At 52.1% G+C, this 13631-nt stretch overlaps 1 protein-coding gene across 8 annotated transcripts in view; it reads left to right on the forward strand.

The window, feature by feature from the left end:
* CTIF (cap binding complex dependent translation initiation factor) overlaps nt 1-13631 on the forward strand; it is a 298093-nt gene that overhangs the window by 59363 nt on the left and 225099 nt on the right. Inside the window, exon 1 of one of the 8 annotated variants that reach the window (XM_047828167.1) lies at nt 9890-9909. The exons of the other annotated variants lie outside the window; for them this stretch is intronic. The gene's annotated coding sequence lies outside the window, so the exon portion shown is untranslated. Of the gene's footprint in view, nt 1-9889; nt 9910-13631 lie in introns of those variants that run through there. 8 annotated transcript variants of the gene reach the window in all.

Below are 13631 nucleotides of genomic sequence, written 5' to 3' on the forward strand. Positions count from 1 at the left end.
CAGTGCAAAACGTTCCTCTTTCTCTGCATCCTCGCCAACATCTGTTGCCTGAGTTGTTCATGTTAGCCATTCTGACAGGTGTGAGGTGGTATCTCATTGTGGTTTTGATTTGTATTATCCGGACGATGGGTGACGTTGAGCATTTTTTCATGTGTCGGTTGGCCGTCTGGATGTCTTCTTTGGAGAAGTGTCTATTCATGTCTTTTGCCCATTTCTTCACTGGATTATTTGTTTTTTGGGTGTTGAGTTTGGTAAGTTCTTTATAGATTTTGGATACTAACCCTTTATCTGATATGTCGTTTGCAAATATCTTCTCCCATTCTGTCGGTTGCCTGTTAGTTTTGCTGACTGTTTCCTTTGCCGTGCAGAAGCTTTTTATTTTTTGATGAGGTCCCAATAGTTCATTTTTGCTTTTATTTCCCTTGCCTCTGGAGACACGTTGAGTAAGAAGTTGCTGCGGCCAAGATCAAAGAGGTTTTTACCTGTTTTCTCCTCGAGGATTTTGATGGCTTCCTATCTTAGATTTAGGTCTTTCATCCATTTTGAGTTTATTTTTGTGTATGGTGTAAGAAAGTGGCCCAGGTTCATGTTTCTGCGTGTCTCTGTCCATTTTTCCCAGCACCCCTTGCTGAAGAGACTGTCTTTATTCCATTGGATATTCTTTTCTGCTTTGTCAAAGATTAGTTAGCTATATGTTTGTGGGTCCATTTCTGGGTTCTCTATTCTGTTCCATTGATCTGAGTGTCTGCTCATGTGCCAGTGCCACACTGTCCTGATGATTACAGCTTTGTCATACTGCTTGAAGTCTGCCCACTGGTCCCTTAGATGCCACTGGAACAGGGTTTCTCATTACCTGTCTTCACAGGGCTTGTAGGACGAAGACTGTAGATACGGATATATTAATCTTACTGTCACGTATGCTCTAAGAGACTGTTTTTGGGTTTTTTTGTTTTGTTTTTGTTTTTGTTTTTAGCAAGAAAATGTAAGAGAAGCTTCAAGATGGCGGTCTCTTGGAGGTAGCCTGAGGGAGTAGAAAATAACACAGAGGTGCAAATCTCAGCTAACAAGTATTTCAGTCCTTGTTTTCTGATTTGGGATGTGTCCTGTCACAGCTCCATGCTTGTGTTTCCTCACCTGTAATATAAGGGATTGGTTTGCCCATTTTATTGCTTCTAGGAAGCATGGGTTTGTTTTTGGTTTTTTGTTGTTGTTGTTGTTGTTGTTTTCATGTGTTAATATCTGAAATCACAGTGCATCTTTCTACCGTTGGCCATCAGCCACATGGCAGGGATGACAGCTGTCATTGCCCGAGTGGGTGTGAACGTGGTCATGCTGTTCAGACTGTCATGACCTCAGTTGATTTAGGTACACTGTTGGCTCTCCACATGTTAAGTGTAATTGTCATTCAAAATTGTCTTCAGAAAGATCTTACCATGATTACTTAATGACACCAAAGGTTACTGTGTGTGCAGAAGGGCGCAGAAACAGCAGTAGGGCATTGATTTGTTTTAGAAAAGCAAATGTTCATTGTTGGGGAAAGAATTGCAGTCTCTTACTTTCTTATAAGACAACAAGAATTGGCATTCTTATACAGGCGAAGCAATGCCACCAAAAGTAGGAGAAATTTCCAAATGCCTCAGTAGAGAGGAAATGATCTCAAAGCCACATGGGGCTCGCATGACCATCATTAAGACATTATGTCATAGTTTAATTGGCAGCCCTTTTCTTTGTGGCTCATGAAGTAATGGTGCGTCTCACAATTGATGACTTTGCTTTCTAAGGTTTCTCCTTGGTTGAGTAAGTAGTAGTTATATTTGCATGTTTTGTTTGTTTGGTTTTTTTTTTTTTTTTTTGGTCAACTAGAGCAAGCTAATAACATTTTCAGTATTTGCTTTGAGTGTTGGTACTGTTCCTCTGGGACCCACAGAAATAATGTCAATTGCCTGATTACTTTCCTACCTTTCCTGTTGTATCGCTAGCACCTAACACGAAGCTTGACTAGGTGCTTTTGAAATAAATGAATGGATGGATGCATGCATGGATGGATGGACAGATGGATGGATGGATGGATGGATGGATAGATGGATGGATGCATGCATGTATGGATGGACAGATGGATGGATGGACGGATGGATGGATGGATGGATGGATGGGTGGATGGATGGATGGGTGGAAGTGTGGATGGATGGATGTGTGGATGGATGGATGGGTGGATGGATGGATGGACGGATGGATGGATGGATGGACGGATGGATGGATGGATGGGTGGATGGATGGGTGGGTGGATGGATGGGTGGATGGATGGATGATAAATGGGTAGATGGGTAGATGGGTAGATGGATGGATGGATGTAAGGATGGATGGGTGGATGAATGGATGATACATGGATGGATGGAGCCACACCCAGAGATGGATTTCCATCTTTGGGGAGGCAGTAGAATCTTTTCTGCGGAAGCTATAGACATATCTCCCGGATTCAGTAGGAACTTAGACTCTGTTTTTCAGGGTTTTGTTGATTCATTTATAGTCTGAGTTGATTCTCATAGTTATAGTTTTCTCTGGAGAGATCTCCAAGCTAATCAGCCAGAGAGCCAACCCAAGGCAATTATCCTGGGGCCAGCTTGTATAGATACACTACATTTTTAAAGAGCTTTGTTGAGATATAATCCATACACCATACAGTTCACCTACTTTGCACTGTATAATTAAGTGGTTTTCAATATAATCACAGATATGGGCAACCAAAATTTTAGAATACCTACAGCGCCTCAGAAACAAACAAACAAACCTATTTCTCACCTATCCCACTGTCCCCCACAGCCCTAAGCAACCACCAGTGAAATTTTTGTCTCTTTATTCTGTCCCATATTCTGGACATTTCCCATTAATGGAATCATACGCCATATGCTCTTTTGTGACTTTCACATAGCACAATGTTTTTAAGGTTCATTCATGTTTTCGGACATATCAGCATTTCATTCCTTTTTACGGCCAAATAACAGTCCGCTGCATGGAGAGACAGAGACGGAGAGTTGGAAATCACGTTTTGTTGATGCGTCATCATTTGGTGAACGTGTATGTAGTTTCCAAATTCTGGCTGTTATTAACAGTGCTCCCCAAAACATTCACACACAAGTTTTTATGTGGACGTCTATTTTCATTTCCTTTGTGCCTATACCTAAAACGTTGAATCATTTGAGGAACTGCCAGACCCTTTTCCAAAGCAGCAGCACCGTTTTCAATTCCCACCATCAGTGCATGAAGATTCTGCTTTTTCCACATCCTCGCCAGCACTTGGCTCCATGATTTGTAAGGTCTTTTCTGCTTCTAAGCTCCTAGGATTCTGGGGTGAAACCCAGTGACTGTCGAGACGGTGGGAGGCCCCTTTCTGACTATTCTCCTTCTGTCTCAGAGGAGTGTGCAGTGGGCTGTGGGGAATTTCTCAGTTAATTATCTGCCAGTTAACTACTCGGGCTGCTCCCTGCGGTTGTAACTGGCTACAGACTGCTCCTGCTGTCTGCATGTAAAGAGGTTATCTGCTGCTCACCGGTGCTCTAGTGGGTGAAATTAACTGCAAGGATGATGGGAAGTAGAGCCCGAGCACTGTGACGGGCTACTGAGAACAGCCACCCAGGCTCTGCCACCAGGCGGGCTCTCTGCAAGGCATCTGGCTACATCTGGGAGATTCTATGGCAGCTACCCCAGCCTAGCCCAGGGGAGAGAGCTCCAAGGCACAGGTGTCCAGGGTGGGCAATTCCACAGGCCTCCTGAGGGCAGCCCAGGGTCCTTCTCCCCATCTTCTATGGAATCCCACTTTGTGCCAGGCCTTGGAAATAGAATGATGGGAAAGACAAAGTGATCCCTGTCCTCAGGAACTCGTACCCTAGTGGATTCCCAGCCAAAGTGATCTGAAGCTCAGATTTTTCTGGCTGCCTATTTCCCCGGGTACTTGACCCCCACAAGGTCCCAGGGAGAAACCTTTGGGGAAATCAGCCTCAGGAGAACTACCAATACCTGAGTCCTCAACATGGCCTTGGCCAAGTGCTCTCCTCCCTGGCTCAGCCACCCGTTGCCACAGACCTCTGTCATCGGGGCGCTGTGTTCTCCCAGGTGAAAATAGCCAGCAAATGTTTGTGGTCTGCAGCGTGTAGCTTTCCCACGACCTATCTCCAGAAGTCTTGGCAGCACGTAGGACCTTTAGATTTTCTATCCTGTCCATTTTCCACTTCATCCCTCGGACCTTCATCTCATCACGGCAGGACATGGTGGGTGCCTTCAGGGATTCATTGGCTTGTGTTACAAGGACAGGGACTCTGCAATGGTGCTGGTCCTAGGGGAACACTGAGGGCTGGAGTCAGGACTGTCACTAGGCCAGAGGCACGTTGCTCCGAGGTCCCCATCTGTCAAAGAGAGGTGGGAACACAGGCCCTGCCTTACTCACGCCCGGGGTTATTGAGAGGCAATGGGGTTATTGAGAGATGGGAGTAGGCTGCTCAGACCCTAGGGGCATGAAGCCAGAACCCCTTCTAGGCCTCTCCCGATAGCTTCTGACCACCTGGGTAGTTCACATCTGATGGCAGCTCCCCCTGGTCCCCTGCAAAGGCATAAAGCCATGATCTGGAGCTGGTTCCAGGGCCCACTTCAGGAACGACCACAAGTGTGGCACTTTGGGGGACATGTTGGGCAAGGAATAGGAATGTTGAGTGAGTGGGGCCCTGGGCATCTCCCTGCTATTTAATCAGAGCAGCCATATCTCAGAGCCACTCTGGGGTCAAATCTTGACTCAGCCTCTGCCTAGCCAGGTGGCCTTGGGCCATTCCTCTCTGCCTCAGTTTCCCAGTTTGTACAACGGGGACAAAAACGGTGCCTGCGTTGTAGGATTACCTTAAGCCTTAGCGCAGGGCTTGGCACATAGTAAAATGCTCAGTAAGTGTCCGTTATTACTGTCTTTTATCTATCGGGGGAGCCATTTAGAATTTTCTTTGAGAAATAAGTATGGTATCAGAGGAAAACACTTTGGAAAACAGCGGTCTGTGGGGAATACAGTGTTGATGGTTTTCTTTCCGGCTTCAGGCAAAGTCCTGAGCAGGATAGCCCTCCCCGGGGTTCTCCAAGCAAAGGCAGAAATAGCCATGGCTGTGCGGTCTCTGGACCTGGAGACGACCTGGAACGAGGGTCTGGCCTTTTGTTTCTATGGGTTTTACACTCCTGGGCTCTTGCTGTGCAGGGTTTTTTTTGTTTTGTTTTGTTTTGTTTTGCTTTGTTTTGTTTTGGTTTGTTTTTTCATCTCCCTGTGGTTCATGGAGAATTCGGAGAGAACCATAGGAGCCCGGGGCGTTGGATCAAGTTCAAGATTGCCGTGGTTGCTGTCCAGCAGGCCTCAGGCATCGTGTGTGATACATGCAGGCTACTCAGCCAAAGAGGGGCCTGTGCCCAGACCAGCTCTTTCTGCTGGTTCCGCTGTTTGTGTGCTACTCGTCTCTGTGCCCCTCAGCAGCTGGCGGCTGCCTGTCTGCTTATACCAAGGGGACAGAGCATCAGTTACCTGCTAACCGTTCTCTCATTTGTGGGAATGCATCATCAAACACTCTGTGGTCAACTGAACGTTGACAGTGCGCTCAGGTCTGGCTCCAGGGGGCAAGGGAAAGAGCAGACACGTTCTCGGCCTCTGAGAGCTCATAGTTGAGCTGAGGAAGGAGGAAGCCACATCAGGGCCAAGCTGGACTGTGGGGGGGGGGGGGGGGGGGCGGGTATTAAGGGGAGCAGTGGGATAACCCTGCATTTACTTTGGCCTTCCTTCAAGACACCCAGGAGGGGGGTCCCCATTCCCTGGACAGAGTTTGGGGGTGCACTGCCTTCTGTGATTGGCTATTTTCTTTGCTTCCAGTGCACCCCCCAGGACCTTCAGAGTGACACAGCCTCCCTGCAATGGCTCTGTGGTGATCTTCGGCCAGGTTATGGTTGAGTCCTACTGGTCTGGAGCCATATTTTTCCCTCCCTTTCTGTGATGACTTTGCATATTTTTGGTTCGGACTGCTGTGTGTTGATTTCACGTTGTAACTCCCAGGGTACAATCCTTGAGCCTGACCTGCAAGTTCTTAGGGACACTCCTCATTTTTGTTGTCACAGACCACCTGCAGTTACTTCCTTGCTGGGGGGTCTCGAGCTCAGATGCCTGTAAGGGCCAGGCAGGCGACATGTGGGAGTGAGCGGAGCCACATGAGAGTGTGGTTGTGGGCAGTGGGGAGACCTTAGGGAGAGGGGGCATCTGTGGAGGACTGGAGATTGCATGCTCTGTCCAAAGGGGTCAGCCCTGCTTGGCTCTAGCCGATGGTTGCAACCTAGAAAGGTGGGTTAGCGTTGCTAGGTTTCCTAATTGTTCAAGAAAATCAGAAATGTGGAATTTTACATGAAATCTTTTGATTTATAAGTGGTGGCTCAGGTATCTTAAAAATACCGAACAGGCCAAATAAAATACCCGTGGTCCAGACGTGGCCCAAATGGACATTTGCAGTCTCTGCCTTGTGGCTGTGCTTCCTCGCAGAAGGAGTTAGTCATCTAAGGGGGCAGGGACAGGGGCAGGGCAGGGGCTGAAGACCCAGTGGGTGGCCGCTGCAGGCGTTCTAAGGGACAGGGTCACTGTGAGCTGGCTGGTCAGCGCGGCATCTGGGAGGCGGGCTCGAGCTGTCCCTGGAGATGAGGACAGCAGAGGGGAAGGGATGCTGTTCTCACAGTGAGCCAGCTCGGCCTTCCCAGCTCTGGGGCACGTCCACAAGCCAGGCTCTGTGGACCCTGTTCCAGGCCTCCCGTTCCACCAGGCTCTCAGAAACAGCACGGTGTCACCCCTGCTCCAGCTGGCCTCTGGTTCAGGAAGCGGTTGCCAGGAGGGAGCGAGCTGACTAGGGACCCTGGCTACCCCGAGAGAGATACTGGAGAGCCTGTCACTTGAGAAGCAGGGCATGGGGTGCCGGGGCCGCCAGACTTGGAAGAACTTCCTGGCCTTAATCCCGGGTGCTCTCATGGGTGCATTACTGGGTTCAGAGCGGGACGCTGTTGCTCTCCCTTCCTGGCATGCTCTGACTTCGTTTTCACTCTTTGTCCATCAACCCTGAAGTTTTTGAAGGTCGGTGGTGAGGCCCACCCTGTCTACCCCCAGGGCCCATGGAGGAGGAAGAATGGGTCTCAGGCAGTCCATGCAGGTTGGCAGAGCTGAGGGAAACCCAGGAACCTGGAGTACCCAGTGTGGGGAGGGCCACACTGAGGCCCAAGCAAGACACAGGCAGTTCAGAGTAGGGGAGACATTAGGGAGTGGTGGGGTCTATGGAGAACTGGAGTTCAGAAGCAGCAGGACCAATGATAGTCGGAGTGACCAAGGAGGGCTTCATAGAGGAGGTATATCTGGAGCCAGGTCCCAAGAGAGGGTTCAGTTTGGAGAGGCAGAGGGGGAGAGTTTGCAGAAGACAGAGTGGGGCATAGCTGGGCGGGGGGGGGGGCGCGTTGTGATGTCAAATGGTAATCGCAAGCAGTAACTGAGTGCCTGCTGTATGCGTGGCTGTGTCGAACACTTTCTCTTGAGAGTTCCCATGTAATCCTCACAATGCTTTTTGAGATGGTGCTTTTGTCCTCTAGACTGAGGACGAGGAAGCAGGCTGCCCCAAGGTCCCAGAGCTAGGAAGTAGTTTCACCAGCACTGAAGTTATAACCATTATATTACCCTGCCTGAGGATCAGGGGCAGTGAGGAAGTCGCCTGACTTCCTACCACCAGGGATTTGGCAGGAATCAGGTGGCTTCCTCACTGCCCTCTAGTTCCTGTTATTTGGAGTGAAATGGCTTTAGGAGGCACTTGAATGTGGTGGGAAGAGATTGGAGTCCTGTTCTAGGACCAGGTAGCCTTGGTGGCTGGCAGAAGGGGGGATTGGACAGGGCCACCCCCAATACCCTTGGCTTTAATGTTCTAAAGGCTGGGAGGGGCCGGAGGAGAGCCTGGGCCAGCGGCGGTGGGCGGGAGAGCCGAGGAGGCCTGCTCTCAGGGAAGGAGTGAGCTGGATGCACCAGCACGGAGGGCTGGAGGACCCGCAGACCGGTCTGCCGTCCTGGCCTTGGGGTGTGACAGGTATAGGCTGGAGTGGGCCTTGAGGATCATACAGTCTTGTCAAGACAAGATTAAAGCCCATACAAAATCCAAGAGCAGGACAAGAGTTGGGTAACAGCAGAGGGGAGGGGAGGGGGTGTCAAGAGGTAGCCTGTGCTTAGCACTGAGGGAACATGTGGGGGTAAGTGCTGGAGCAGGTGGGGGGCAGTGCCTGGAACAGGTGGGGCTCTCAGTGCCAGGAGCGAGTAGGGTGTCAGTGCCACCAGCAGGTTGGGGTTCAGTGCCAGTTAGAAATGCAGAATCGCTGGGGCGCCCGGGTGGCTCAGTCAGTTAAGTGTCCGACTTCGGCTCAGGTCACGATCTCACAGTTCGTGGGTTCGAGCCCCGTGTCAGGCTCTGTGCTGACAGCTCAGAGCCTGGAGCCTGCTTCAGATTCTGTGTCTCCCTCCCTATCTGCCCCTCCCCTGCTTGCGCTCTCTCTCACTCAAAAATAAACATTAAAAAAATAAAAAAGAAATAAAAAAGAAATGCAGAATCCCAGGCTCCACCTGTGATTCAGGATCTCATTGAAGTCTGGAAAGCCCACTGCCCCTTGCCACTTTACTTTAAACTCTTGGCCACGCCTTGTGGAAGAAATACATTTTCCGTGGATAGGTGAGGCACAAATTCCACAGAACGACACTTACGCTTATGATGAATGTCACTCACTGATACTTTCAATTGAGTTACATATGTTTAAATGCTGAAATCATGGGTGTATTTTACAGCCCAGCAAATGGCTGAGACCCGCAGTTTGGAGAACAGTATGCTAGCTAACACCCTGTCTGATGTTTCATCGACGAAGGTTATACTGGGGACTCCGCTGCTGGACATGCAGAGGGTACCAGGTATCCCCCATGCTGACAGTCAGTGTTGCTGATTTCTGAGGTCGCCTTCAGCTCTGAGTGTATGTGAACTTTCCTACTTCCGGTGGTTGGGGACCTGAGGCTCCTGTATGCGGAGGTGTCCCCGAATCCCCCTGCTTTTTTTTTTTTTTTTTTTTTTTTGGCAAACACCAGTGTGGCCCAGAGTCCCCAGAGCCAGCACTGCCTGGAGTGGCAGAGTGAGAGAGCAGCAGGTGGCCCGGGAAAAGCCTTCTCTCCGAGGCTTGTTTACGCAGGAGGCAGGAGGTGGAGCGTGGGCTGGCAGCAGGAGTTAGGAAGGGGGTTCCCACGGCTTCCTTGGGAGAGCCGTGGGCGTCCTGTGTCCCTAAGCAGTGGCCTCTCTCCTCCCCCAGTCTCCGCTGGCGGCTGTGGCCTGGCTCGGCCCTGGGGGCTGCCCGACAGCCCGCAGAGGAGAGAGCTGTCCTTGCAGGCTCCGGTGAAGGTCTCAGTTACCAGCACAGAGGGGAACTAAGAAGGGAAGAGGGGGTGGGCCTTGTGTCACCAGGAAGCTACTACTGCAGGAGGGGGGCCTTGAGGGAGGGAGGCTGTGGGGCACCTTGGCCATGGCAAAAGCGGGGTGGAGACAGTGGTGGCCTCATTCCACGCGAGGTGAGTGGCAGTGCCGTGCTGGGCCCCCCTGCCCGCCCACAGCTCACACGCGCCTACCTCTGTCTGCGGACCAGGGATGGGTGGACGGACCCATGAGCTCAGGAGCCCGGAGCAGGCCCCCCACAGCACCGCACGGCTACCCTGCAGCTGGCCTCGGGTCCAAGAGGCTAGGCCCCTCGCAGCAGCCAAAAGCCCCCCAGAGCCGCACCAGGAAAACACAAACAAATCAGGAAAGCAGAAATCGAGCCCTTCCCAGGCTGTGAGCTCCCAGAAAGGGACCCAGGGTGAGTTGAGTGCCGAGGGCCTGAGGAAAAGGGTCTGATGAAGGGTGAGGGGTGCGGTGCCGCCTCCTTTTGGGGTGTGGAATGATGGATGCCCTAGAGAAGGGCTGGTGGCAGAGGAGAGAATCGTCTCCTCTGGTTCGCAGGTCACCCAGTCGTCCTGGGCTTTGGAGGAGGAGGTAATGCTTCTAATGCCTGGCTGTTCTTAAAGGGATTGGCTAAATTTACAGCTACTAATGCCATTTGTCACTGGGCAAGCACAAAGGCACGCTGAGCCGGCTGGGACGGTTCCAGCTTCTTGTCTCTGGGCTCACGGGGCGCCCGGTGATGTCAGGCCGCGGTTTGCCTCCAGATCTCTAGCCCCTGACTGTAGCACCGCGAGCTCTCACAGGCTCACAGGCAGGCCCGGCCAGAGGGTTGGGAGAGAGAGATCTCCAGCCGAGAGCCGAGAGCCCTGTCCGCAGAAGCACCTCGTTGAGTGCTCATTTCCGAAGGAAGCCAGCCGCACTGCTCTGGGCAGAGGACAGCCAGGGGAAGATATTTTCGCCTGGGTCTGGGTGGAGGGACACAGGTTGGGAGAGGGGTGGCTGCCTTTTCATCAAAGAACATGAGCGTCCTTGTTTCTGGCCTTAAAAATAGCCAGGCTCACCTGTAAGCCTAGAAGGCTGCCGCGGGGGTGGGTCTGCCTGGGCCCCCAGCGCTGGGATGAGGTCCCTTATCAACCCCAGGAGAACATGGGTCTCCCCTTTCACCAGACAGCTGTGGGTGGGCAGAAGTCCCATCTGGGAAGTGCAGGCGAAGGAGCCCCCCACCCCTCCTGTCCTTGTGCAGGCTCGGCCCGCTGCACCCCTGCTCAGGCTGTGCCCACCGGGCCCACCCCTCCTGCCTGCAGGCTCTGGGCTGCCTGCCCTTTAGAGCAAAACGCAGCCTCAGCGCTTTTCTCTCTCCTGCTGCCTGCCTTTTTGTTCTTCCGCATCCATCACCTGGCAGTGGGGGCGGGGCGGGGCGACGTGGCTGGCTGGCTGCATTGGCCTCAGCAGGCTGTGCGTTCTGGACCACTGCCGCTGGAGGTATCTCTCCTCTTCCACCCTCTCCTTTCTTCTTCCTCTGGTCCCTTCCCGCCGTGACTTTCCCCGGGATCATTAAAACATAAGCTCCTCTTGCTGGCTCGCTCAGCTTAGCCCGGCTGTGTGGGCAATTTCCCATCCTGATTTTGCTGTGAATGGAGGAGACCCCCCCCCCCCCCACCACCACCAAACGCAGGCAGGACAAGAGGAGGACAAGCCCTTGAGAAAGCATCCCTGTATTTCCCTGGCTTCCCACTAGCCTGTGAGTTCACTCTGTGTCTCCCCATTCTTTTTACCTTAAAAGTGGGGCAGACCTTATAGGGGTGTACCCCAAAGAATTGAAAACAGGGACTCAGATATTTTATACCCCGGTGCATAGCAGCCCTACTCACACTAGCCAAAGGTGGAAACAAAATGTCCATGGGTGGGTGATGGATAAACAAAATGTGGTCTCTACGGGCAACGTATCATTGTAACACAACGTGTTATTCAGCCATAAAAAGATGTGAAATCCTGACACGTGCTACAACATGAATGGATCTTGAAAACATTATCCTAAATGAAATACACCAAAAGAAAATTTAAAAAATTAAAAAAGCAGGGGGCGACCGGGTGGCTCAGTAGGTTAAGCGTCCGAATTTGGCTCAGCGCATGATCTCGCGGTTGGTGAGTTTGAGCCCCGCTCGGGCTCTCTGCTGTCAGTACAGAGCCCACTTCGGATCCTGTCTCCCTCTCTCTCTCTGCCCCTCCCCTGCTCACTCCCTCTCTCTCTCTCTCTCAAATAAATAAATAGTTAAAAAAAAAGAAAAGAAAAAGAACAAATGTTGAATGATTCCACTTACATGAGGTACCCTGAGCAGACAGATTCATAGAGACAGGAGGCAGAGCAGCGGTTGCTAGGGGCTGAGAGGCAGAGAATGGGAATTAGTGTTTAAAAGGCACAGAGTTTCTGTTTGGGATGATGAAAAATTCTGGAAATATGGTGAGGATACTTACACAGCACTGTGGATATACCTAATGCCAACTGAGCTGTACATTTAAAAGTGGTTACAATGGTATGTTTTATGTTATGTATATTTTACTGCAATTTTAAAAACTGGGGCTGTGAGTGGGGCACCTGGGTGGCTCAGGCAGCTGAGCGTCCGACCTCGGCTCAGGTCATGATCTCGTGCTTCATAGGCTCGAGCTCCGCGTCGGGCTCTGTGCGGACAGCTCGGAGCTTGGAGCCTGCTTCGGATTCTGTGTCTCCCTCTTTCTCTGCCCTTCCTCTGCTCATACTTGGTCTTTCTCTCTCTCTCTCTCTCTCTCTCTCTCTCTCTCTCAAAAATAAATAAAACATAAAAAAAAAAAAACTGGGGGTGCGAGTGCCTGCCTGAACTTCCAGCCTGATAGCTGAGCAGACAGATGATGTGGACAGCACCCCCCCTCTCTCTCTCTGCCCTCTTCTCTGGTAAACAGGTAAAGTGCTGGGCCTTTCTGCTGCAAGAGGAGCCTCTTGGCTCCCTGGCTGGGGCTCATTCTGGAATGTACAAACGAACCCAGGTGATACGTTAGCCTGGTTCCCTCAGGGGAAGCAGAGTTCCTGGATGTACCCCAAGAACAGGCATCCCTGGGGAGAGTGACATAGGAGCAGGGAGGGCCAGGCAGAGGGATACTATGGATCTGGTCACCACCGTAGGCAGCTGGGCTCAGTCCACTGGCACCTGCTGAGGACTATGAAGAACACGTTTCAGTTGTTATCTGAGAGACCAAGGAGGGAGTGTTTGTGGAGGGCTGCCCCTGGAGCTGTTAACTCCTCCCACGGCCAGGGTGCAGGATTCCAGGTCCCCGGTGGGTTCCTGCAGGCATCTGCTGGCATGTGTCTGAGAAGCCCTGGGCAGAAGGTGCTCGGGAGCTGAGGGGAGGTGCAGTCAGGCTCACTGTATGACTCTGACTGGTGTTGGGGGGGAGGCACCGAGCGGAGATGAGAACACACAAGGCATCCAAGACAAGTGACCTGTGTACAGAGTCTTCTCTTTCCCTCTGGGCACCAGACTAATGCAGGCTGGGAATGGGTGTCAATGCCTGCCCCTTTCCTCGGTGATCACTGACCCCAGGCTCCCCCACGGGACTGTGCTGTGGTCCTGTGAGGGGCCTGCGAGAGCCTAGGGGAGAGTCCAGCAGGGCAGGCCAGTGCTTCTGCTGCGGGCGGGGCCGGGCACCTGATCCCCCTGGAAACTCTCCTGCAAAGCCCAGTCCTCCGCCTGTACCTGGAAAGTGTGCCAGGAGGCCCTTGATAAGATCGTAAGTCTTCAAGGAATAATGGGCATGGCTTTAGACACCAGCCTTTCCTGCAGGCAGCTCCTTTTCAGCCCTCTCTGGACATCAGCCTTATCATTGCAGTCCCCTGAGGCCGGCAATCTGCCCAGGGCCGGGCACTGAGCTAGGCACAGAGCCGGGGCCCTCTAGAGCCTGCGGCCCAGTGGGGAGTAAGAAGCTCACACGGCCCCTGAAGAATCCCCTGGGCTCTGGAAGGGTAGCGGAGAATGAGAAGCGAGAGGTGTCCTGAGAGCCCGAACAGGCTGCTAGGAGGTGGGATGAAGAGGCGGGGAGGTGTAGGCCTACCTGGAGCTGTGCTGTGCGCACTTGAGCAAGTAACCTAACCTCTCTGAACCTCCG

This window comes from Prionailurus viverrinus, chromosome D3 (assembly GCF_022837055.1).
Source record: "Prionailurus viverrinus isolate Anna chromosome D3, UM_Priviv_1.0, whole genome shotgun sequence".
Lineage (NCBI taxonomy): Eukaryota > Metazoa > Chordata > Mammalia > Carnivora > Felidae > Prionailurus > Prionailurus viverrinus.